This window comes from Eurosta solidaginis, chromosome 3, assembly GCF_040869045.1.
Source record: "Eurosta solidaginis isolate ZX-2024a chromosome 3, ASM4086904v1, whole genome shotgun sequence".
NCBI lineage: Eukaryota > Metazoa > Arthropoda > Insecta > Diptera > Tephritidae > Eurosta > Eurosta solidaginis.
The window spans coordinates 18,485,370-18,511,603 of NC_090321.1; the positions used below are offsets into that span (position 1 = coordinate 18,485,370).

A 26,234-nucleotide genomic window follows, 5' to 3' on the forward strand; every position below is an offset into this window, starting at 1 on the left:
CCGAAGTAGTCCAACAAAAACCATTTTGCAATAGTGAATATTGGAGCACTTTATTCGACAGTCCAGTGATATGAACGTTCGCAGAAATCTCCAGAATTCGTTACAATATGTTACCGCAATACAAAAAAACTCGTATTGCTTTCCAGATACAACCATATTTTCATTTTTTATTCCTGAACAGGCGGGTATTCCTTTAAACGGATTACCCTGTTAATCTATTTGACCAATTTGTATGAATTGAGCAGGAGTTGCCCTCATGTATAAAAGATTTATTTAAAGCAATTTTTTATTTATAATTAATTTAATAATTTGGGTAAAATTTAAACAACATGATATCAGGACAGACAAGGCGACGGATGTTTCGATTATACCATATGTATTTGTAATTTGACCAACAACAACAAATTAGCTAACTATATAAAATAAAATAAATCGCTAAACGAAATGTAGTACAATTGAGATTAAGGGATAAATCATGTATGACGCAAATAGTAATTTTTTTTTGTGTGATATAAGGCCATTCATTCACACCAGTGAGTGACAATAAACTTGAGTGCCTTTGTGAAATTTTTGGCATTATATAGTGGTGAATGTGAATGACGTCGACGCAAAGTGCCACGGAGCCGTACATAATCTGGCCATCAAGCCTTAGTTCAAAGCGTTTTCTGGTATTACGAAATAAGAGCGAACATTTCAAGTGAAAAGATACACAAAAGTTTGTCGATACATATGAATGCCACTAATATTAGGAAATCTGAAACAATGATGCATGCAAGAGAATGATGTGATGCATGTGTGATATATTGGAGGAAGAAATTTTGCTATAACAAACACAGCACATAAGTTCTTTTCCCATATTTTTGTAGCAGTTTTTAAGTATCAAAAGCTAGTGTTTTTTTAGGTAGCTATGTATATACATACATACTTATGTTTATGAACAAAAATCCACAGTTCACAGATATTTTCATAGTAATTTCATAGTAATAATAAATAAAATACTTGTCATTTGAGCTTGTAGGAAATTCAAGACTGGCCTCAAGTATAAAAATAAGTAGAAATGATGAACACATTACCAAGGATACTCATACAAAGGGCGTACTAAAAATGGTGAATGGTTTTACTTTACTTATTTTTTGTCGACAAATATAAATGCTGGACTTTGTTTGTGGAGAGTATTAAAAGATATATGTATGTATACTAGGGCTCTTGAAAATATTCGAATTAGTCGATTTTAGATTTTTGTACGTTCTTTGATCGAATTTCGCTGTGCGAATATTTAATTTATTCAGATTGTTCGAATAACCGCTTTTCAACCATTTTTCGATTTCCAAAATCGAACTTCGGTTTTGTATGAAGTGTTCATACAAAAAATTACGTATACGCAGTGTATTACCAAATATGTCGTCGCTGTTGAATTTTTGTTAATTTGATCGATTTTTAAATATTCTATATGGGTCTAATGAGTATGTGTGGTTACTAGTAAACATATGTCTGTCAAAAGATTCATCATTTCAGAGCTCTTGTGATTTAAAAAATGGATTTCGATCACGAATCGTATAACGCGATACGGGCCCAGTTCTATTAAACTCAAAAAAATTTTTCTCATATTTTTCTATACCTTGGCTTCAAGAATATCTGAGCAAAGTATTTAAATGCTATTTTGAATCACACTGTTCAAAGCAAATTGGATTAAATTTAAATCTTCCTAAGCAATCGCAAAAATGCAGACGGCTGTTTTGAATACGTATTTGATTGACAAAAAACTTAAAATCCAGCAGGGACTGTCATTTTTAAAAGCCAATAATATGCTGCGAATGTATTTGGTTTCAGAGATATACCACCGCTCCTTGATAATTTCGGGGATATTACGGAATATTTTTGGAATTTTTTTTTTTTTTGTATTACATAATACGGGCGTTTAAATACCAAACATGTTTTGCATTATATATGATTTTTTTCCGTATTATTTTTAACAAATTTGAAAATATTTCGAAAAATTTCATTTCTACCAATACCTAAATCTTTCTAGAAATATTATCGACTTATGATTAAATAATAACGAAAAGAGTCGCAAGATACGCCGGGCACTTCAGTGCATCAGTCAAGTTTGGCAGTAGTACACCAATAGTGTTTTGTAAGATACTGTGACGAATATTAGCAATACTAAGGGATATTATCATCTCTAAGCCAATGCTAAGCAGTGACTTGTATGCACATCAACAAATCAATCATTATGTCTATACATATGTCCACACAAGCAGCGGAGAGCAACACACAAACACATGCATATATTTGAGATACTCCCAAAAGTAGGCAATCATCTGTGGAAGTATTACTCACATATACACGCACATGGACTCTGCGAGAAGCTATAGTAACGTGCATCTTTAGTTATAACTGGTGAGTTTATAGCTGGTAAACAAATAGTAAATTCTAGAAATAGAAATATGCAAACGAGGAAAGCGAAGAGTATAAAAGCAACGCCAGCTGAGGCATGGAAATCAGTTTGATTTAAGCACGCTATCTGTTGAGAAATAGAAGTGTTATTGTGAAGTACTTTAATAAAGGCCATTTTACATTATTGAATAGTGGAATTATTTATTCAACAGTTTAGTGATTCGAACGTTAGTAGAAGGTTACCAATAAGAGGAATTGCACTAAATTCGTTACAATACAATACAATTTTAACACAAAATATCTTGTGATCAAAGAAGCTAAAAACACTGCACGTTGGTAGAGATATGTGGTACAGGTAAACACTTTTTAGCCATTTGACAAAGTTACTCGAAGGATTCAAGGGGTTGATAAGTACAATTCATAACTTTCGTAACCCAATTGTCCTACGTGAGCCGAATCCTGTTACAAATATGCATCTATCACACAAATATTTAGTAGATGAGCCTCTGAACACTCCATAGAGCCATGAAATGGGGCGGGTTTGCCTAGAGGGTTCAATGTAGAGATGGTTGGGCTAGTACCCTAATGGTGCTTGTTGCCGGAACGTACCGGCTAAATATTCGGCGAGGCCATTCAACAATGATATCACTCTTTAAAACCTTCGGCGGATGTCCTTATTGCTACAACAACTATAAGAACTTTAGATAATCGACGATGTACGATTATACGGTTTTAACTATCGAATTGCGAAAATCGAACAGTAGAGCATTTGAATATTCGTTTAGTTGAACATCACGAGCTTTAATAATTATATATGTAGAAAAAAAAAAAACACAGCATTCAGTATTTTATTGAGAAATATATATAAGTTTTATTTTATTATTATTAATGTCATTACGGTGGAAACATACACTTAAAGATAAGGGAATGTAATAGAGGAAACGACTGCTTTACGTATTCTGCATGTTTATGGCAAATGGGCATTTTATATCCAAAATAGCATTTATATATGTATGTTTTTGCTAAAGAATGGTAAAAAGAAATTAAATCATATGCCTTATAGACCATATATATAATTTGTATATGTCATGTCACTAAGTACTACAAATAATTGACGCTTAGTCGTTGCTTAGCAAGTCCTATCAACCCATCCCTATTTTGTTATAACACCGTACAACGGAATATTAACTTTTTCTTCGTAAGCAGCGTTTCGTTGAAAGTATTTAAAGCTCAGCATATTTGACTTATTTTTTATTGGAATTAAAAAATTAAAACCAAAATTTTAACTCTACACAATCAGTACTTCCATAGTTTTTTTCCACAAAAATGAGTGCCGAGATAACTTTAGCAACATGTTGCAGCAACATTTAGTTTTTTCCTCATGCCGACAGGAAAATTGTAAAAAAGTGATGGAAGGAGTAAAGGTGGAATATGGAATTGCTAATATGAAATGTTATTTATTTTATGAGAACCAATATTCCTATGGAATTTAAGTTTTAACTCTTCAGAATTCTGCACCCATGGTCAAATGGCATTTTATGATCAGTTTAACTTTTAAACATAAATTAAGGCTGAACTTGACAGTATAATAGTTTTGCTACGTGTTCGTTTAGAAAAGATTATCTTTGTGATTGGTTTTTTTTCAGAAAAATACCATAGTTTGTATGATGTGTATTCTAAATAACGCTAATTTTGAATACAGGGAAGATTAAGTATTTCTTCTTCCAGATATAAAAGGAGATCTTTCCCATATTATGCTCCCAAACACAGGTTTACATCGGAGAACACTATCTATCCAGTAAAGCCTTTGTCCTTTCATAAGTCACTATAAAATATCCTTAAAAATTCTGTATTGGAGAAAGAAACGTTAACCTTCAGATGAATTTTCTTTTCGAGTATTCAAAGGCCATCTCACCTTCCTTCGACATTGTCCATTTTTTTGTGCCTCATATCTGGGCGTGAAGAGCTCGATTTTCATTTGGTAAGACATGACGTTACTATTAAATTTTCGAGAGTAGCACATGTTCGCAAGAGTGATTTACCAGGGAGTATCTAGGCCGATATTCTTTTTGCTGTTAATAGTGACTCCCAGATACACGAAATAGTTAGCAGTTTCCAGATTATCTTCGTTGCGAGTGAGGTAGCTGCTAAGATTCCAATTCTTCCAATATTCCTCGTAAAATTCTAGATAGAGCCTTATATCATCGGCTTATGTTCTATACCCTCTATCAGCAAATACCCAGTTCTTTAGGAGAGCAAAACAAAAAAAAAACCGGTTTGACAGTTATATTGTAACGAATTTTCTGCAAATCCTCTTATTTGCCCTTTTTCTAGGTTCGTATCGCTAAACTGTTGAATAAATAACTCCAATATTGAATAATGGAAAAATGGCCTTTATTAAAATACTTCACAATAACACTCAAACTGTGCAACGAATAGCTTAGTAACCAAACTGATAGCTTAAAGGAAACTGACTTTCAAAATAATACCGCTATTGCTCGCTAGATATCGCCTTAGTCGTAATTGCTTGACAACTCAAATCAAACTGAATTTCAGCGCCTCTACCATTTTCGCCTTTTATACTCTTTGATTTCAACCTACGCAGCTTCTAGAATCTACTAGTCTAGCAGCTCTCAAACTTCTCAGCTGTAACTACAATTGCACAATTTTATACATCTTCTAGGCGCTTCCAGAATCTACTAGTCCAGTAGCTCTCAAACTTCTCAGCTGTAACTACAATTGCACAATTTTATAGTTTTTCTCATTGCATACTTTCAGGAGTATCTCAGATATGTGCATGTGTTAGTGCATTGACTCTCCGCTGCTTGTATACGTACATGGTACATATATGTAGAAGCAGTTATTGTTTCGTTTATGTAGATACATAATGATTGAATTATTGATGTGCATTCACGTCACTGCTTAGCATCGGCTTAGAGACGATAGCATCGCTCAGTGCTACTAAAATTCGTTACAATATTGTTATGGTATGAAATCAGTTCTCTTTTGGGTTATGAGAAACACCGGTGGATATTCAGAACAGTTTATTGTTATAAGCGCAGTTCTATTAAGTTACAAGTTAGACATAGCTTTGTGCTATTCGAACGAAAATAATTTTTTTAAAAATGTTGTTGATAATGCTTTTGCAGAGCAAAGAAAATATACGTTTTGTTTTGAAAAAGGACTTATGTTCAGTAATGTTTTGAATATGAAGCCTTATACGGAAGGCATATATTACTTTAGATATATTACAGCGGTACGCGAAGGAATTTAAAAACCCATCAACGAGGAAAATTATAGTTCTTGAGTTCATCAGTCACTCCATTATAACCTCATGCTTTCCGGATGTATGGAAAGTGGCCAAGGTTCTACCTCATCCTAAAAATATGAAGGCAAACTCTCCGGGGGCTTTAGACCTATAAGCATTTTACCAATTTTGTCTAAAGCATTCGAATATTTACTAGCGGACCAAATTGGCACACACGTGCTTAAACATAACTTATTATCTCCATGTCAGTCCGGATTCAGAGCTGGACATGGCTGGTCAATTGCCCTAATAAACATTTTGGATGGCATAAGTGTGCCCTTTGACAAAGGCCAACTAACGCTTCTATGCTTACTCGACTTTTTCAAGGTATTCGAATCTGTTAACCACTCAGTGTTATGTTACAAGTTGCAACGATACTTTAGATTCGGTAATAACGCTCACAACTTGATAAAAAGTTACCTATTTGGCCGGTCACAATTCGTGAGCAACGGTACTGATGTATTGCAGCCAAGGGTATATACTTGGTCCTTTGCTATTTAGTCTCTTTGTAAATGATGTATTTAATGTGTGTAAATTTGTTAATGTGCATGCGTACGCTGACGATATACAGTTGTATTTGTCTAGTAAGTTTACTGATATATGTGGCTTATATTGTCGAATAAATAGTGATTTGTCATCCATATTATATTGGGCGAATGACAATGGCCTATGTCTCAATGTTTCAACTACATCTTATCTATTGCTAAGAAAAATATATCGAACCTTCAAATACCTGCAAAAATTATTGGTAGCTCTAACATGAAGACCGTCAATAAAGTAAAGAATCTTGGTATAGTGATTAATTCCAGTCTTAATGGTAGCGACCATATTTACGCCATGATGGGTAAAGTTTATGGCACTTTGCGTAATCTGAGGCAGTCCGCGCCCTACACTCCCCTTCAAATTAGGAGAAAGATAGCCATACAGCTCATTATGCCAATCATGCCATACTCAGAGTTGGTATACAATGCGTTAGATTCGAGCTCTGCTCATAAAATGGAGGTTGCTTTCAACCACGTCACTCGGTATGTGTATGGCTTGCACAAATTTGACCATGTATCTGCATGGAGAGCTCGTCTATTAGGTTGCAACCTAACTGAGTATCAAAGGGCAAGGAGTTGCATATTTTTATCCAGACTAATCTTAACGAAGTCTCCCCCATACTTGTATGACAAACTAGCGTTTAATAGGTCCACCAAGTCATTTATTCTGAATATACCCAGTTTTAATGATGTGGTATCGACTAGGTTGTTCTTCGTCAACACCATACGTCTCTGGAATTCAATTCCGTCTATTGTGAGAAACTCTTAAACCAAAACAACTATAGATGTGTTCTTTATAGTTTTTTTTTTCTAAAAACACATTAACCAACTATTAGCATAATGCAACCTATCCTCTACTGACTTCTTACTTTCCTTTTTCTATGCTTTATATACTTAAGTTATTTATTCTGTTTAAAATTTGTTAAATTAATTATATGTATGTATATTCATAAATGAATATGATACACATGACTTGTAATAATTTGGTATTGTACGATAAAAGATTCTGTTATCTTACTGTACTAATAACGAACTCTTAAACAAAATGAAATAAATGAAAAGTAAGAGTGTGGATGGAATCCCTTTTACTCCACACGATCGGCAGGAATTGAAAGGGTTTAACGAAAATTCGTTCGATTTGATCTTGAGCTTTTCTATTTGGATAACTCCTGACCTATCTTTCCTGCTAGGTGCATGCTCAGCGACATTTTGCACTTAAAGTCAAAGGTTCTGTTCATAATTAGTGTTTATTTTAGATGTTACGCTTGTGTAATTTATTGCCCAGCTCTTCTTCGACAAATATTCCTAAAAGAACTCTCCGCTCTTTTAATATATTTTACATTGAGGTTCGGAGATCTGTCAAAACAAAGCTCCGATAATTCGAGATGAATTCCTTCAAATCATAGTTAGTCTCTTAACCGCCCTGTACATAAATAATTTTTCTTCTTAGTTGGCATGTCTTGGTACCCGTGTACCACAAGGCAGTTCATAGAGTATGCATCACTTGTGGAAAGTTAATTTGCTTTAGTCATATTAAAAATCAGTGTCCTGAGTGTTAAAATTTGAAAAATTATAACTCTTTTCATGTTATTTATTAATTTAAAATGAATTCACTTATCATTTACGTGAAAACTACTAGTGGTACCTGGGTATCCCAGCCATGAGAACTAGTAATAGAAAACTAATTTTTGTAATAAAAAACTAATTTATTAAAAAACCGTCTTTATGAAAGTTATATTCGAAAAAATTTTCTCTCATTTTTGTAGAACATTTATTCCCATAAGATGCCACAAAATTTTAGCTCATTTCTATTTGCAGATTATGTAAAAATGCAAAAGGTACCCGGCTACCCATCTATGAACAGGACGGTTAAGGTAAAGTAAATTTATTTCTTATGACACCTGCAGCTGAGTATAAAACAGTGAAAGCCAAATATATAGACCAATTTCCTTGAGAATGTATTTTATGCATTAAAAATTAAAATAACAAGTTGATAAGTTTCTCAAAAAACAAAAAAAAAAAAACGATAACTTTTCGAAAACAAATTAGCACTATAAGCTGATAAAAAATCGATATATATTAATCATAAAGTCGTAAATTTTTTGATAAGGTTTTTCTATAAACGATAAATTTACGAGAAAAGGTCGACAACACTCCATAAGCTACTTGGTAACACTGCGATAACAAATCGATAACTTTTCAATAGCAAATCCATTACTTTTATATAATATGTAGATAACTTTTCGATATATATTCGATAGCGTTTCGATAATAAATCAATAGGTCTTCGATAAAAGGAACCGATAATTCATCGACAACTTTTGCTAGGTAAATTTGTTACAACTTTTTTATTATATAAGATATTATATCGACAAATCTTCCTCTATACCTCGTCTTTAATACATCTTCATATAACATGCTGATAGTTCGTTGATAGAACTCTGCAAAAACTCGTGCGATTAGTTCCATAATATAGTGGTCTGCGATTGATCTCTTTTGTGTGCATTGAGGCATAATTGATCCTTTTGGGTACAGCTGGGATTAACCAGCTTGGAATTTATGTAGCCAGTTCATGGAAACGTTAAAACATGAAATGGGTAAATTTCGTTCCTAAAATACCGTACGTTACATCATCAAAGTATTTGTTTTATTAACATTTTTCTTCAATACAAATACAAAAAAAAAATTTTTTTAATAATATTTTAGAGCTTAAAACAAATGATAAAATCAGTCAAATTTCTCTTGCGGATAGTAAAAAAAACATGCCTGACTGTGCCCATAAATAAATGATATGCTCTTCGTCCGACAAAAACTAGTAGACAAACACCGAGGTCATGTCAAACAGTTTCTGCCAACATATAAAGGAAAGTAGAAAAAGCATCACCCCGACATAAAGAGAATCCGCCTGACACTACAACAACAGGAAATTCTAAAAAAAAAAAAAGGCATAACTCGAACTCACATAAAGAGAGCTAAACTGGCCACAGTTGTTGTTGTTGTAGCGTTAAAGTTGGTTCCCGAAGGATTTGGGGAGTGTTATCGATGTCATGGTCCTTTGCTGGATTCAGCTCCGGTACGCTCCAGTAATACAGTACCATTAAGACCGACTGAAGAAATAGCCCGACCATCTCGGGAAGGATTTATATGGCCACATTAAAGTTTTAGGCCATCCCTCCCTTCCCACCCCCAAGTTCCATGATGGGCTTGGGGTCCTCAGAGCCTCGTCCGTTAGTGAAACAGGATTTCCCGCGGATAGGTGAAGTTGACAATTGGGTTTGGAGAAGCTATATATTGCGCTGGAAACCTGAAGAGTTGCGCTACACAGCCCCTTGAATGTGGTATTTTAGTCGCCTTTTAAGACAGGCATACCTACTGGCGACAGCCGCATAGTTTTTTGTTTTTTTGAATAGGAAAAATATTCCTGTTCAAGTACTCTCTTTACTGTACTTAGCTAAATTGAAAAACAACAATAACGCGGCCAGGTGGAATGATGAATATTCACACACGACAGTATAAAGATTAAAAATGCGTTAGTCAGTGATGAGTGAGTTGGAGCAGAAGAGCGATTATAAAACATCACACGGCAATTTTTTTTTTTTTTTTTTCAAAACACAATTCATTGTAAAGCCATATTTCCAAGCGATTAAAACATTAAATCTCTGGCGCTTAGTACTGATTTGGGTAGACTGAGTGCAATTTAAATTTTACGAGCAAAGTTTCATTTTAGTAGATATTTCAATGACCTATGCACATACATAATTACATTGGTATGTATGAGAATGCTCGTTGGGTTTTATAGTTGTCTTTTGAACATTTCACTGCTACGTGATTGGAATATTTAACTGAGCGCGGCGATATAAATGGAAACTGAAACAAGTAAGGACGGGACTGTCTTCGGCTGTGCCGAATACTTCATACCTTTCATGAATGGGGCTGAACATCTTATCCCGTTCGGTATCTCCAAATAGTCGGATGTATAAGAGAAGAAATATATAGTGAACGACCTAAATACCTAAACGATTTTTAAGATAAATATAAAATAAGAATAAATATAAAATAAAAAATGGCAAAAAAACCCCTTATCTGAACGATCGGTTGTGTGGGATATATATGTATTATATATAGCTCCGATCGAATTGATTTTTACAGGAAATCTTCTATGGTATATTGAAATATATACCACCAAGTTTAACGTTTTTATATTGGAAACTAAGGGGAAATTGCAAAAACCTTTCTATCTGAACGATCGGTTGTATGGGATATAACTATATATAGCTCCGATCAAAGTCATTTTTTCAGGATATCTTCTATGATATATTAGAATATATATCACCGGGTTTCACGTATATACTTTTTAAATTGCGGCAGGAATGACCGAAATCGTCTTATCTGAACAATCGGTTGTATGGAAGATATATGTTATAGTCGTCAGATCCTACCGGATCCGACAAATGTCTAATATAATACAAAAATATATCCTTGTGCCAAATTTCATTGAATAAAATAAAATAAATAAATGTAAGGCGCAATAACCTCCGAAGAGATCTAAGGCCTAGCTTCTCTTCCAATTTGCGTCGTGCTCCTCTTGATTTTCCCTAGAAATTGGTAGGACGGGACCTACATGCTTAATGCCGACTCCCAACGGCATCTGCAAAGCAGACGAGTTTTCACTGAGAGCTTTTCATGGCAGAGATACACCCGGAGCGCTTGCCAAACATTGCCGAGGGGCGACCCCGCTTAGAAAAAATTTCTTCTAATTGAAAAACCTTATTTCTAAAATTTTGATGTTGCTTTGCCCGGGGTGTGAACCCAGCGCATACGGTGTGGTAGGCGGAGCACGCTACCATCACACCACATTGGCCGGTGCCCAATTTCATTGAGATATCTCAAAATTTGAGGGACAAGTTTGCGTTCAAACAGACAGACGGACGGACGGACAGACGGACTTGGCTATATCAACCCAGTTCGTCGCCCTGATCAATTCGGTATACTTAATGGTGAGTCTGTCTTCTATATTTCTCAACGTTGCAAACATCGGACCAAAGTTAATATACCATTTCATGTTCATGGAAGGTATAAAAAAGGTTACGCTCTATAAAAGGAATGAACAAAATGGTAAATCACTGTACTGATATGAATGAAATTGTGCCGGAAGGTGTATATGAAATAAAATGTAGAACAGATGCCATTCAGGTAAAATGAGCAAATAGTGCAGTGAACTGGCAAAGTTATAAAAAGACGTAGACTTTCAAGTAGCAAATTGAAAATGATGGAAAGCATGGCATTGAGAGCTTAGTACTTGGCAGCTGTGGAAGCAACGCCTACTTGAGAAAAAGGCAAAGTTTACGTAGACCCAAAATTAAAAGCTCAGATGCAGTCAGAGAAGATCCTGTTCTATTTGCACTAACATACATACATACATAGTAGGGTGATTGCAAAATGTGTTATTTTTTTCTACGGAATATCCGAAAAGAAACGTATGCTGTTTTCAATTCATCTTAACAAAAAGCATTAGCTTAGGTTAAGTTTGATGGTAGCTGCCCTGATAGGGGAAGCTCGCTTTGACAATATGAAGGCCCGTTGTGTTACCACATACAATAACATAAAGTAACGGTGACGTAGATGTAGCTACTTGGGGAATCGGTGGGAAGCAATCATAAAGTTCCGAATGATTCCGATCTCAACCTTTGATACATCCTCGGAAGTTCCAAGTGAGTCGCGACCGAAATACTTTCGCCTTGTACTGGCAAATGTTGGGCAATCAAACATAAAGTGATTTGATGATTCCACCTCATCATCCTCCAAACAGCTGCAGCTGGATGGAGTTTCCAGTATATTTAGACGTACCGCATGGATGCCAATGACCATTGATAGGTGAGCCTTAGTGAACCGAAGTACTTGGACAGACCTCCTTTCATCCACTTTCGGCCAGAAAGATTTTTACCCTGCAAGACGTGGTGTCCGCCCAACGTTTGCTAAGCTGACTCGAGGCCCAGCTGTGGAGGAGCAAGTCACAGGTGGCCAGCGGAATTCCGAAATCCCTACAGCCACTTCATCCGGTTCAGTTGCACCGATGAAGGCAAAGAGATCCGCTTGACAGTAGCTCGGGATATCGCTATGGCCCGGGACCCAGTTAATCTTAATTATAAAATAGCTCGGTGCAATCGCAAGCGAGGGCAGGCACCCTTAGACCACCCTCGATCTCGCTGTAGTTGAAATCAAGGCCTTGATATCCTCTTGGTTATTAGAGTAGATGTTTAATTTTCTAACCGTAGTAACACTGGCTAGCATTTTATCCACCGCATCCTTAATCGCAGCAACTTCCGCTAGGAATACACTGCAATGATAAGCCAACTTAAAGTTGCGGCTTACATTTAGATTTTTACAAAAGACACGTGTTATGTAGAAAAGTAATATATATGAAATGAAATTTGCAATTGAAACTCACGCTGAGTATATAATGTTCGGTTACATTCGAACTTAGACACCTTTATTTGTTTTATTTTCTATTTATCCTAAATCTCGTTTAGGTATGTACATCTGTTCACTATATATTTCTTATCTTATACAGCCAATTATTTGGATATTACGAATGGGATAAGATTATTGTTCAGCCCCATTTATGAAAGGTATGAAGTCCCGTCCTTACTTGTTTTCATTTAACTTTCATATAGATGAGCCGTTGGTTATAGTTATTGGGCCGTAATTTTATGTTGCCCTTAATTCATATGATATTATTCAAAATTAAAAAGTTTGATGATAATACTTGTAATAATAAAAATTGATGTTTGCAGATTCGTACTTATCGACATTTGTGTGCTGCGACAAACCAACCAATATTATACGAATGTTTATATGCCCAGGGGATGCCATGTCGTATACGCAACATATTTGGTAATACGACATTGTCGACTAATATGCTGGCTTAACTTCAAACAAAAGCAATGGAGGAGACACCTGTCTGACGTAGTAGATTAAAGCCATCTATACACTTTAAAATACGAGTATACTTGAATATTGTTTATATTGGCATATGTCATAAAATAGTCGCTATTTCGTGCTGTTTTCATATTGACTCTTCAAGCATATTGACATTTCTCTCAATCACGTATTCTTCTTATATTTGTGTTAATAAAAGCAAGCAAATGTCATTTCGCTTCAAAAAGGAGCAGATTTCAAACTACTCACAACTATGTATACAAATGTTTATTAAATTTGTTGACTTTTACAATTTTTGACACTTCTGTTTTGCAGTTATATTAACATTTTTTATATTTCAAAGAGCCAAGGACGACACGTTCTTATAAGAACAACTGCTTTTTTATACAATATTCCAATAGATAATAGTATCTTATGTATTCGCTTCATGTTCGCATAAGCAACAACAACAACACATACGCATGTGTTTTTACGCAAAGAAGCAAATTTGTACAATACGCAAACATTGTAAGCATATTTCTCGCTACGCGTGGGTGAAGCGTTGAATGCAGAAAACAGTTTTGAGCTAACGAAATTAAAGCAATGCCAGTATGCATGATTTGAGCAGCTGTCAATGAGAAATTTTATAAGATGCTTGTGTATTAGAGTGGGTCGAAAAGAAAATATTGAAAAACTCTGTTCTTAAATTGGCTGTCGTTAATGCTCGCAAGAACCCCCTTCCAACGTAATTTTAAGCTTTGGATTTTTTTATATAGTTTCTTAATGCGCGTATGCTATAGATGATGGGTATATAAAAAAGGAAAGCTATTATTGTAATTCGTGCATTTACGCCACGTTTTATTAGGTATTGGGAATTGACCCAGTCTTGTAAAATGTGGATAAGATTATTTATGAATAAAACCATAATTGTTATTTTGAATTTGACTGGATAAAAAAATATAAGGCGAAGCAAAATAAGATAGCCGTTGTTGTTGTAATAGCATTCTGCATCCTTACTGAGCATACTATTTTTTGTTTATTAAAAGGATAAAATAAAATAAATGAAAAAAAAGTCATCAAACATTTAAAAGGGATTCCATTTTCGTTCGGTTATGGTTTCAATTCCAGATACGGTGTTGTTTCCGAAACAGTCTTTCGCTTTTTGTTTTTGTTTAAGTTTGGTTTTCGATTTGTGGTCTGCTTTTGACATAAATTTCGGTTCCCTATTCAGCTCCAGGTCTGCTTTTGACATAAATTTCGGTTCCCTATTCAGCTCCAAATCGAGCGTTTGCTTAGAACCTGATTTGGGTTATGCTTTTGGCATTGAATTTGAATAAGCATTCCAAACCCGTTTCGATACCGGATCTGGATTTGATTTTAGTTGCGGTGCTGGTCTCATTTTCTGCTTGTGGATCCGGTCCATTTTCGTTTGCTCGTCTACTTTATTTATAGCTTCGTTTCAGGTTTTGTCTCTAATTCCGGATCTGGCTTCTGTTCCGAATCTTTATCTTATGAAAAATTTGAACATCCATAAAATTCAGCTCTTTAGCATTAGTTGTTTATTTAACTATTTTTATATTAATATCTTTACTCTAGTTCGAGCTTGAGAATATGCGAAATACTTTATAAGCTTTATTTCATGGTAGCAGTCCCAAATTTATGTACGAAATACCATTGAGTATATTTGGGTAAGGTGAGAATGACTATAGACTGAATGTCGCCATGGTGTTACTAAAGTTCATTTGACGACTAAATCGAAGAATCCCACTTATGTATAACTCCGTTCTCTTACCAAAAACTAGATACATATTTGTAAGAACCTAGTTAAATGTTTGCCTCGAAATCTCACATATCTTCGTTTCACATCCTGCAACTATTTTCTAATTGATCTACCGTCCGTCGACTCTTTGAGTGCTGCACCTTCCTATGCCAACTCCCTCCTTTGTTAACTTTAATCTCTTCTTACCCGAGAACGCTAGGATCAAGAAATGATGCCTATAGCAACCGAAATTCATATTATGAACTATGAGCGAGCTAAGATATAGCATTTTCAAGTCAAATTAATCTTTCTTCAAGTCAAATGAACCTTTTTTCATTTCAAATGAAACTTCTTTTAAGTCAAATGAAACTTTTTTCATTTTAAATGAAACTTTTTTCATTTCAAATGAAACTTTTTTCAAGTTAAATGAAACCATACTACTAAGGTAAATGTCAGTATATTTATATCGTACTTTGTAGCGCTGTTTATCAAATTTTTCTTTAAGACGACAACTATTTCTAATTAACCACATTCAAGGCAAAATTTTTGTCAAATTTTTCTTTGTGAATTTAAGCTGCAATTAAGTTCAGCTTAGTTTAACCTTGCCTTTTGATCGTTTCAATTTTTTAATAGATAAAGTAGCGGGGTTAAACGCTAGGCAACTTATATACTACAGTATAACCACCCACTGAAAATAAGCACCTATATTTTTTACTTATATCTACTCCTCTTATATATAAAGCACATTCTTCTTCTACACATACTTCGTTAATAAGGTACGAATAAAGCAACGTAGAGAACAAAGAGAAGGAACCATAGAGCATGGTGTGAGCGTATTTCCTATTCACTGTGTGGCACCAACTAACACATCGTTTGATTCCTCTGTGTTATGCTTTGCTCTTTGACCAACCACTTACCAAACAACATAGAACAATAGCAAGGTATTGAGAGAAACATTACTTTTACCAACTATATTGTAGAGCATGTGGACATTGGAGAGATTCTTATTAACTATGCTTAAAAACATAACCGTAAAAAGTGATCTTTTCTACTCTGTGGCGCAGTCACATTGCACTTTACTCGTTTGGGCCTTTGAAAACAAAAACAAATATCCCATTATTTTTCACTGCATATTGCATTTAAATGTAGTACTTAGAATATATACATTAGACATTATATTAGTCGATTTATTAACCCATATCGCGCCTTCGATTTTTCGATTGGATTTGGGCTCAGGAAAAAATTCCACTACGCATACCAAAAAAAAATAATTTTCGAGCCTTCGAAATTTCATTTTTTTTTCGACTTAAATTTTTACGGTTTTTTCATGACCTGCTAAAAAAAATTTCATACGTATACCCTGTCCGACCCAAAAACGTCTGCTAAAAACATTGGTATATATGAAAATTATACAATCAGATGATGGCTAAACTGCAGTAAATAAGTTTCCTAGCGTTTAACCCTGCTACCTTATCTATTAAAAAATTGAAACGATCAAAAGGCAAGGTTAAACTAAGCTGACCTTAACTGAAGCTTAAATTCACAAAGAAAATTTGGGCAAAAATTTTGCCTTGAATGTGGTTAATTAGAAATAGTTGTCATCTTAAAGAAAAATTTGATAAACAGCGTTAGAAAGTACGATAAAATATATTGACAATTACCTTAGTAGTATGGTTTCATTTGATTTGAAAAAAGTTTCATACTGCATACTGATGTAAAGCAGATGGCTTTGTCCACTCAGTCATATGAATTCCCTGCTGCTCGCTTTGCAATTGGTTTCTAAGTAGTGCAATTTTGTTGCTGTGCCTTAACACACCATTAGGTATATTTGTGTACTATATTTTTTTAATGAAAGCTTAGAACATGCTAATTTTTCTTCTTGCAGATCGCACTACGCACCGACGAGGCTGCGACCCCAGAAGGCAGGAAAAATTGGTATGCCCCTCGTTAGTATTAAGTCTTCTTTCCTTAGTGATATTTAGTTTAACGTCGTAGGACAGGGTTTTAAAAGTGTTGCAACGCCCTGCTGCTGTCTACGCGTTCACTGTTTGATGGATAGTTCGTAACTTCTGTCTCCTTTGATTTGTCATAAAGGGACTTGGATCGATTCATCGAGTGCAAAGTAATCTTTTGCCTACTTGTCCGCCTTTTCGTTGGCTTCTACAATTTTGTCACCGGAAACTCAGTATAGATATATGTTATGGCTTAAGTGAGGTCTCTCCAGTGCTGCTTTCCATTCCAGAACACTTCTTGAAGAAGCACAGTGTGAGATTTTGACTTTCTTTGTGCCATCTTTTGAAAGAAGAAAATTGTAGTGTGAGCTAATCTAATTTAAACGCATGATTTTATAGTATTGTCAGTCCGAGGGAGATCTTAAGGCCACAATAGAGGTGGACGGTTGGCGCAAAGTTGCGAAAATGGACGGACGAGGTTCCAAATTAGTGGAAGGTGTAGGATCTGGGGTTAACTGTGCTGATCTGGAAATAAGCAGATCCTACAGGCTGTCGGATTGATGTAGCGTTTTCCAAGCAGGAATATTAGCCGTAGCCAAAGCAGTAGAAACCCTGGAAGAGAATAGCTTAAGCTGCAACCGTGTTAACTCCTATATTGACAGCCAAGCAGCAGTTAAGGCAATAATCTCGCATAGCACAGCATCTAAATGGGTGTTTGAGTGTAAGCAGTAGGGCGGGTCGATTTAAAAATCGCTCATTGCTCTATGAAAATCATATTCTAGGGATCAAAATAAGAAACTTTGCCGAAGGAACCATACCTCTAAAATGAATTGTGATGTCCCCCCCCTTTGGGTCGAACTTTTGGGTAGGGGCAATTTCAATTCTACCTGCTGTGTCTTGTGGTGGCTTAAAAAAACAACACAAGCAATTTTACGACATGCAAATGCATTTTAAAATAATAATAATTTTTTTTAATTTCTTTTCTATTACTAAGTTAAATTCATTTTTCCATTTACATATGTTCTGACTAAATAAATTTCTAAAGAGAAAATAAATAAAACATAGGCATTTCAAAGTGGAATTTTTCAAAATTTGCAAGTTCGACCCAAAGGGGGGGGATATCAGAATTCGTTTTAGAGGTATGGTTCCTTCGGCAAAGTTTCTTATTTTGATCCCTAGAATATGATTTTCACAGAGCAATGGGCGATTTTTTTGCCTCCCCACAAATCGACCCGGCCTAGTAAGCAGTATCTGGAGAGAATCGGGACAGGGAGAAGCATACATATATATTGGGTCCCAGGGCATATGGGAATAGATGCGAATGAAAAAGCGGACGAACTAGCTAAAAAGGGCGCATCCCTTGTAGCTTGCTCCGTAGATCTCCCAATTAGACTGGGCGAGATTCAGCGAAGGCGAGAGGTGCACATGATCAACCAGGCGGGAGAGACGTGGGTTCAAGCGCGGGAATGTAAAGTTTCGAAGATTATGTGTAGGTCTTACAACCTTAGACTAACAAAGTTGCTTCTATCATTAAAAAGAGAGGACTGTAGACTCATGACGGGTATTCTGACTGGACACTGCCTTCTGGTGTCACATGCCTTTAAATTAGGCTTGGTCAGTGATAGCAGATGTAGAAAGTGCGGGTTGGAGGAGGAAACGATCGAGCACGTTCTGTGCTCGTGCCCTGCACTTGCCAGGCTAAGCCTCCAGCTACTAGGAGTGATACAGCTGTCTGATCTGGAAGCTGCAAGTGGCTTAAGTCTTAGGAAGCTTCTAGTATTCGCGAAGAGGGCGGAGTTATCTTATAACATAGGACCTGGTTTTTGATAGAGTTTTTCAGTTTGGTCGTTAAAACAAACTTCTGGTAACACTACGGACTAAATCAGTCTATGTGAGGTCCTTATGGACCGGCGAGTTCAACCTAAATTAACCGAGGGTGTGAGAGCAACAAAAAATATTAAAATTGTTGTGCACCTTATTATTTTACGCTTTTCATTACATTTTTCAGTTTTCGATTAAAAATCCATTGCGCTCTAATGCACAGATTTTTTTAGCGTATTCAGCATTTTCACACTGCAAAGAAAAAAGAAATCTGAATAATGTATTTTAGCTATCCACTCAGGGTGTGATTGATTGTGTTATTCTTCGTTAAATGCAAGAAAAATATATCAGACGACGCTGAAATTGGTTATTATATGGAAAATAATTTTTGCGCCACGATTCAGCTTGCTGATCAAATAGCTCCCACAGGTAAGTAGATATAGCAGTCAATGGGAAATACAACTAAAATGCACTTCCTTGCAAGCAAAATAGTTAAATATCGTTCCAACAACTACAAGTAGTGCATATATTACTCCGCTTTGATAGTCGGAAACTTTGGCTGTCAAGCAGATTTCACATAACATGAGTTCGAGTACTTACCATTGCTTATCTTTAATGTGCAAATGTGTTTGTATGGGTCTATTTGTATAAAATGGATAGCTGGATTGTCAAAAGCTAACAAGTATCCATGGTAAATAAGATATGATTTTATATACAGGCGTCGGATAAAAAATACTTGAAATTGGAGTAACAATATTTGAATAATTTATAATTATCTATACTTCTTTGCACGAAGACATGTAACAACTGTTTAAAAAACTGAGCAATCTTAAGAAAATTTAACTCACTGCTGTTACTGATTATAATTTTTTTTCATATCCCAAAAATATATTCTAAAATATATGCTACGAAGAAGTCTAAAAAAAAATGATTCCAAAATAGTCTAGATTGTATCGTAATGGTGCTATATTCGGGAGCGTACTGGATCAATTTTCAAACAGTCTCTTTATCACAACAAGAAGAAGAAATATTAGAGCAAAGAGTTTTAGATTCTACTTATAAGCCCGAAAAATGATGGTGCATTGATGGGCCGATAATCGCACTGGTCCAAATGCATGCCGAATATTGCTTACATTTTTTTACGTGAGAGAACGCGGAATACAATTTTAATGTACGCTTATATCTCATAGGTACATATGTTAATCAGAACCGAGTTGCCAACCGAAAGAGCTGTAGGTCGACGAACAATGATCACACACTTTAAATATGACAAAGAAAGTGTCGATAGAGGATGAGATTGCTTGAGAGTAACTCCAGAATGCGGATGGCAAGTACGAAAAGTGGTATAATTATGAGCTGTATGAGCCTTCCGCAGATGAATGAAAGTCCAAGGACTACGCTGGCTTAGTCATCTTATACGAATAATCAAAGAAGCTTTGGCCAAGAAAGTATTTAAATTGACGTTCGTATTTGCTAGCAGAGGAAGGGAAGACCTACACTGAGTACCCCAGCGGGTTAGTGGGTTAGAATATACCCGCGGTAGGTATGCCTGTCATAAGAGGCGACTAAATTCCGGATTCAAGGGGTTTGTGTAGCCCAGCCATTTCAGGTTGCCAGCGCAATACATAGCGCAATACAAGAGGCGATTAAAATACCAGATTAAAGGGGTTTGTGCATCCCAGCCCTTTCAGGTTGCCAGCGCAATACATAGCTTCTCCAAACCCAATTTTCAACCTCACCTATCAGTGGCGAATCCTGTTTCATTAACAGCCGAGGCTCTGGTGACCCCGAACTCCTCATGGATGAAGGTGGTGGGAGAGCGGGTTGGCCTAGAAGGTTGCAGGTGGTCATAAGAAGTCGTTCCCGAGATGATAGGGCTTGGTACCAGAACGTACCGGATCTGCATTGAAATACTGTTGTTGTTTGTTTTGTGTGCTTAATAGTGTTATAAGGCTGCGCAATAATACATATACATATGGTTCTATTCTGAACTAATTTTTCTTCGAATTATGGCTCCCGAAACATAGAAAATTGCTTAGTCATAAAAGGGGCGATGCCACGCCCATTTTTTTAAATTTGAAATTTTTCCTATTTACACATGAAATACCATTGATATAAAGCTCTTTTTTCAAAGGTATAGCTTGATTTATTCGTCCAGGACCCTTTTAAAAATTTTTATATAAAAGTGGGCCTGGTCTTTAACTGATTTCGTAAATATTTCTTCAAATCATTCCTTATAGTAGAGGCAACCTCTCGGTCGAATTTTGTTACGGTAGATTTAACGGTTTTTGATTTATGATTAACAATATTTGTAAAATTGATTCTAACACAAGTGGGCGGTGCCTCGCCGATTTTAAAAAAAATTTATCAAGAGTCTCAATATCAGCCCACACGCCAAATTTCAACATTATAGGTACAATATTTACTAATTAATCCGGTTTTTTGTGTTTTCCAAAATGTTATATATATAAAAAGTGGGCGTGGTTATCATCCGATTTCGCTCATTTTCAATACCAATCTATACTGGCTTCACATAAGCGCGTGTAAAACCAACCATTGTCCAATCAAGGTTATTTGTACAAGTACTCGAACAGCTGAGTATAATAATAATGCTAGTCATTGATAAGCTTGTGCCGCGGATACGGTTTTGAACGTTTACGCCTAATGTTTCTCTGCAGCCGAGTGGCGGTCGCTCTCTTCCTCTGCATCCCTAAGCGGAATACGGTAAGAAGACTTTCTTGGATGGCAGCAGATTATTTATCTTAATCTCCCTGGAGTTGGAAATTGGAAGAAAAGATCGAGCTTAGCTTTGTGCGAACTAAATCGCATAACATTTAAAATTCCTACTGGCTGCAATCTAATCGTGCTATCAACATTTTGCCCTTTGTTGTTTAATAAAGTGTGCAACAAATTTCAAATTGATCTTTGACATTTACTTATTGTTGACAGGCGATACAAATATCTGTGCTGAGAAGAATAAACACTGTCTCAGCTATTTTTAGCGCTGGCATACACACATACCAATACAAATATAAGTATTGATATCTATAATACATCAAAGCAATTTATTACAATTCTCTCATCTTTTTATGTATGTAGGTTTGAATGCTTCTTTCACAGTCTGCCTGGCTGAATGACTTTCGATTTCAAATTATGTGAAGTGGTTTATCAAGTCAACTCTCGAAGGGTATTTGGTGATGCATTTTTTATCAAAGTTAAACGGGCGTAAATATGTATATTAGACATTATGAAGATGGTGTTTGAGAGTTGTAGTTTTGTTGTAATAGCCATCCTTGTTTCTGTAATAAATTTTTGTTCTTTTTTCTCTTTAAACATAAATCCGTAAGCTATAATCAATAGCATCCCTCCACAAAATCGTGCGAATAATCCCTAAAGAGATTGGTCTCCGCTTGATATTTTTTGTCTACATTTGGGCAGTTGAGATTAGTCAGTATGAAATCTATGTAAACTAGAGAAAAGTAAAAAAAGATTACAAGTAATAGAATTATTTAAGAAAAATACAGAGCCTTATACCGAACTTAAATTACTAGGTCTTAGCGTCTACGCCGGATTTAGTGCTTAATTTTCGGAGAATATTTTTTATAGCTTTTTGAAAAGTTGACCGTCCTTACATCAAATAGATTTGGCAGCTTAGTAAATCTTGCGTTTCTGCCATGAAAAATGCGACTGTTGCCTATTTGAGTCTTTATTTTTGACCCCAAGCATTCCACATGAATTTTTCAACTCTCTAATGGATACATTTCAATTTCAGATCAACGATGTGTTAAATTTTAAGAATAAGATTCTTGATTTGGTATTTGTTGATAACTGTGTGGATATAACTCTTAATCGTGTTTCTCCATTATCTCTTCCTGAGGATCCCCTACACCCTACGATTGAAGTTGCTCTTGATATTGTTCTACCTCCTACTGCGTCTGATGTATTTAAATTAAAATCTCGTTCGAGATATTTCTTTAAAACCGACTTCTTTAAACTAAAGAATTGATTGCTAAACATGATTGGTCAGACTTGTATGCGTGTTATGACCTAGAATCAGAAATTTCCCTATTTCGCGTTACTCTTAATTGAATATTCGAAAGCTGTGTTCCCCTCAGAAGCATTTGTGTAGGGTTAAGCAAGCCACCTTAGTTCTCTGTACAACTTGTGGGACTTAATAACATCAAATCTAGGCTTTATAAATGTTTTAAGAGATCAGGAATACCATACGACTTTTCAAAGTATCTACTTGCTCGCTCCAACTTTAAATGTCTTAATCAAATGTGTTACAAAAATCTGGTTATTGTAAACTTCAGTTTTTTAGTAATCCGAAAAAATTTTATAGTTTTGTTAACTCTGGATTTCCTGCTGCCTTCGTTTTTTGGTTGTAAGAATGCTAATTCCGATAATGATATCGCGAACTTATTTGCAGATTTCTTTGAATCGATGTATTCATCTAAATCATTTCAAACTGGTCAATATTCGTATAAATTAGAAAGCTTTAATTGCATACTAAATCCTGTAATTGATAAAAATACTGGTCTTCAGATTCTTTTGGATTTGAAACCAGTTTTTTCTCCGGAGCCTGATGGTGTTCCTAGCTGTGTGCTTAAGTACTATGCAGTGAATCTATCAGAACCGATTACTAAATTATTTACGCTATCCATGGAATCTGGGTCTTTGCCATTAATTTGGAAGGAGTCATTTATCATCCATTTGCACAAAAAAGGTAGCAGATCTAATATTGAGGACTATAAAGGCATAGCCAGGCTTTCAGCTATCCCTAAAACTTTCGAACGAATTATTAGTCGTCGACTTCAGCACATGTGTAGCTCTTTACTACCGGCTAGCCCGCATGGTTTTGTGCCTAGAAGATCAACCACTACCAACTTGCTAGAGTTTACGTCTTTAGTAATGTACGGATTTTTAAACAAAAGGCAAATTGATGTAATTTATACCGGCTTCGGTAAAGCCTTTGACTCTGTCAGTCATGAACTTCAAATTTTTAAACTTGTTTTTCTTGGGTTTCCGAAGCATTTACTTCTCTGGCTTGAAAGTTATCTCGCCGCAGGACTCAGCAAATTTTGTTTAACAATTGTTTTTCAAAGAAGTTTAATATAACGTCTGGGGTTCCTCAAGGTAGTCATTTGGGTCCATGTTCATAAATGATTTATCAAAAACTATCTTACATTCCCGTACTTTTATGTGTGCGGATGATGTTAAACTTTGCTATGCATACCTGATCCCTGAGTTATCCTCTTTCCATCTCTTACAGGCCGACTTGGACTCTTTTCAATAGCTGATGTACAGCGAATATACTAGACTTAAACTGTTCTAAATGCAAGCTGATGACATTTTAGCATTTTATACGTTAAAAGCAGGCTCTTGTAGCATATATCTGTTGTAAGTTATTTGGGAGTTATCTTTGATCTGAAACTCTGTTTCAATATGCATATTGCATCACTTGTGAACAAAGCAACAGGGGTACTTGTACTTGTGAAACGGTGGGCCAAAGAGTTTGATGATCCGTATCTCACTAAGATCCTTTTTACATATTTAGTACGTCCCAAACTTGAGTAGTACCGGCGGTGTCAAAATTATATACATCGAATTAAGTCGATTCAGAAACAATTTTTAATTTTCGCACTCCGGGGCCTCAAATGGGATCCTAACCTTCATCTAGCACCATACAAAAATAGGCTGCTTCTTATTAGTTTGCTAACTTTGGAAAACCGCAGAATATTACTTGGGGTAATGTTGCTGCACAAGCTCATCATTGGTGATGTTGATTCCTCTTACCTTTTCAGTCACCTAAACTTCGCTGTCCCTAGCAGAACTTTTAGACACTATGTTCCCTTCCACCTATCAACTTGCCGAAAAAATTTTGCTTAAAATAATCCCCTGCGGAATTGGTGCTCGCACTATAATAATTTTTGTAATTGTGTCAGTATGGAATATTCTATTACTGCTTTGCATAATTCAATACCCTCATATCTGACCTGATTGTTAATTAAAATAAGAACAAATTTAATTATCTTTTTGTTTAGAGTTAAATTTAATTTTTATAGTTCTTATGTATTTAATCCTAATGTTAGCTTTTAAATTTGCAAATATTTTGTTATTGAATTTATATTATTTTTAGTAGTCGACCGCATTGTGTCTGTTGTTTACTAAAAAAAAAAAATATAATAAAAAAATAAACCGAAAAGGTACTAGCTTTCATATGGCCCCATATGGGTGTAAAGGGGATTAGTCCTATCTATTCCTTTCGGGTATAAATGTGTACAATTAGGCTCTTCATAGGACATGCTAAAACAAAAGGGAACAGTTCAGCTCATACAAATTTATCAAAACTGACATTGGTCGCATACTCCTGTGCGACTCATCCTGGATTCATCCTGGATTCATCTTGGACTAATCGAATTTTTTTGCAGGGATGGTTGCCACTAAAAATTACACTCAGCAACTCTTCGTATTATTTTTCTTAAAAATATTTGTAAGTAACTGTGATGATGTAGCATATAACGTTTTTAAATTTGCATGCGAATAGCGTGTATTTCTTAGCATTCAAACGCCTTTAGAATACAACAAATTTGATTGTTTCCTTACGGTCATATACAGTAGCGAATAAGAAAAAAGCAGTGGCAATATCTTTAAAAATACATCAATTGAAATCATCTTTTTCTTATTTTCGTTAATTTTTTAAAAACTTCTATAAATTTTGTTATTGAATTTATGTCATCTAATATCAAAACTTTTCGAAAATTTGATAATTTGTTACGAAAATTTTGAACTTTTTATAAGTAGTGAAAATATGCAGACTTTTAGTCCAGCTAATTTTAGTCCAAAAAAGTACAATATAAACCAATTTTTTCTGAAAAAGTTTCACACTTTATATGAAGGAAAATTCAAGCCATCTTTCTGTGTGTTGGGAATCCTTTCAGATATACAGCAGTCCACATGAAAGCAGCCGTGTCTATTTCAAACTAGTTACATCAATTAAATCCATTTTATATTTTCGATAATTTGAGAAAAAAACTTCCATAATATATCAAGAATATTAACGAAAAATGTTCAAAAATACATGCTTTATTTTGTATGTAGAGTGTTGGCTGAAACCACTCTCCGAGCCTTTCGAAACTAAAGTAGTTTTCAGACAAAGTGACCACCTATCGTGTGACTTCTTTAGTTTGATGCTATAGAAAATAAAAAAAAGCTGCAAAACCTTAACCGCTCAAAAACAAAATTCTATAAAATCTTGCAATCACTGGCGCATGCTGACGATATTGATAACATCGTCCTCCCGAATTTCTCTAAACTGGAAAAATAAGTGGAAAATATGGATTTGATTATGAATGCGAACAAAACGAAATATCTGATGTCAACAAGCAAAGTATCAGCGCATTTGGGCATTGGTAACCATTGGACTTCGTTTATTTTGGAACCAACGCCAACGCAAAATACAACATGAGTTTTGAAATCCAGCAAAGAGTCACACTTGCTAATAAATACCATTTGGGACTAAGTGGGAGATTGAAAAG

The 26,234-nt window shown here is 35.3% G+C and overlaps 1 protein-coding gene and 1 long non-coding RNA gene across 7 annotated transcripts in view; one reads left to right on the forward strand and one right to left on the reverse strand.

Annotated features, from left to right (window-relative positions):
- Nucleotides 1-26,234, reverse strand: part of mtt (mangetout) — a 409,542-nt gene that overhangs the window by 205,438 nt on the left and 177,870 nt on the right. The gene's annotated exons all lie outside the window — the stretch shown is intronic.
- LOC137243402 (uncharacterized) overlaps nucleotides 1-26,234 on the forward strand; it is a 222,854-nt gene that overhangs the window by 123,544 nt on the left and 73,076 nt on the right. For 5 of the 6 annotated variants that reach the window (XR_010950517.1, XR_010950520.1, XR_010950518.1 and 2 more), the window contains exon 6: nucleotides 8,065-8,120. The exons of the other annotated variant lie outside the window; for it this stretch is intronic. This is a non-coding gene — a long non-coding RNA (uncharacterized lncRNA). The remainder of the gene's footprint in view (nucleotides 1-8,064; nucleotides 8,121-26,234) is intronic. 6 annotated transcript variants of the gene reach the window in all.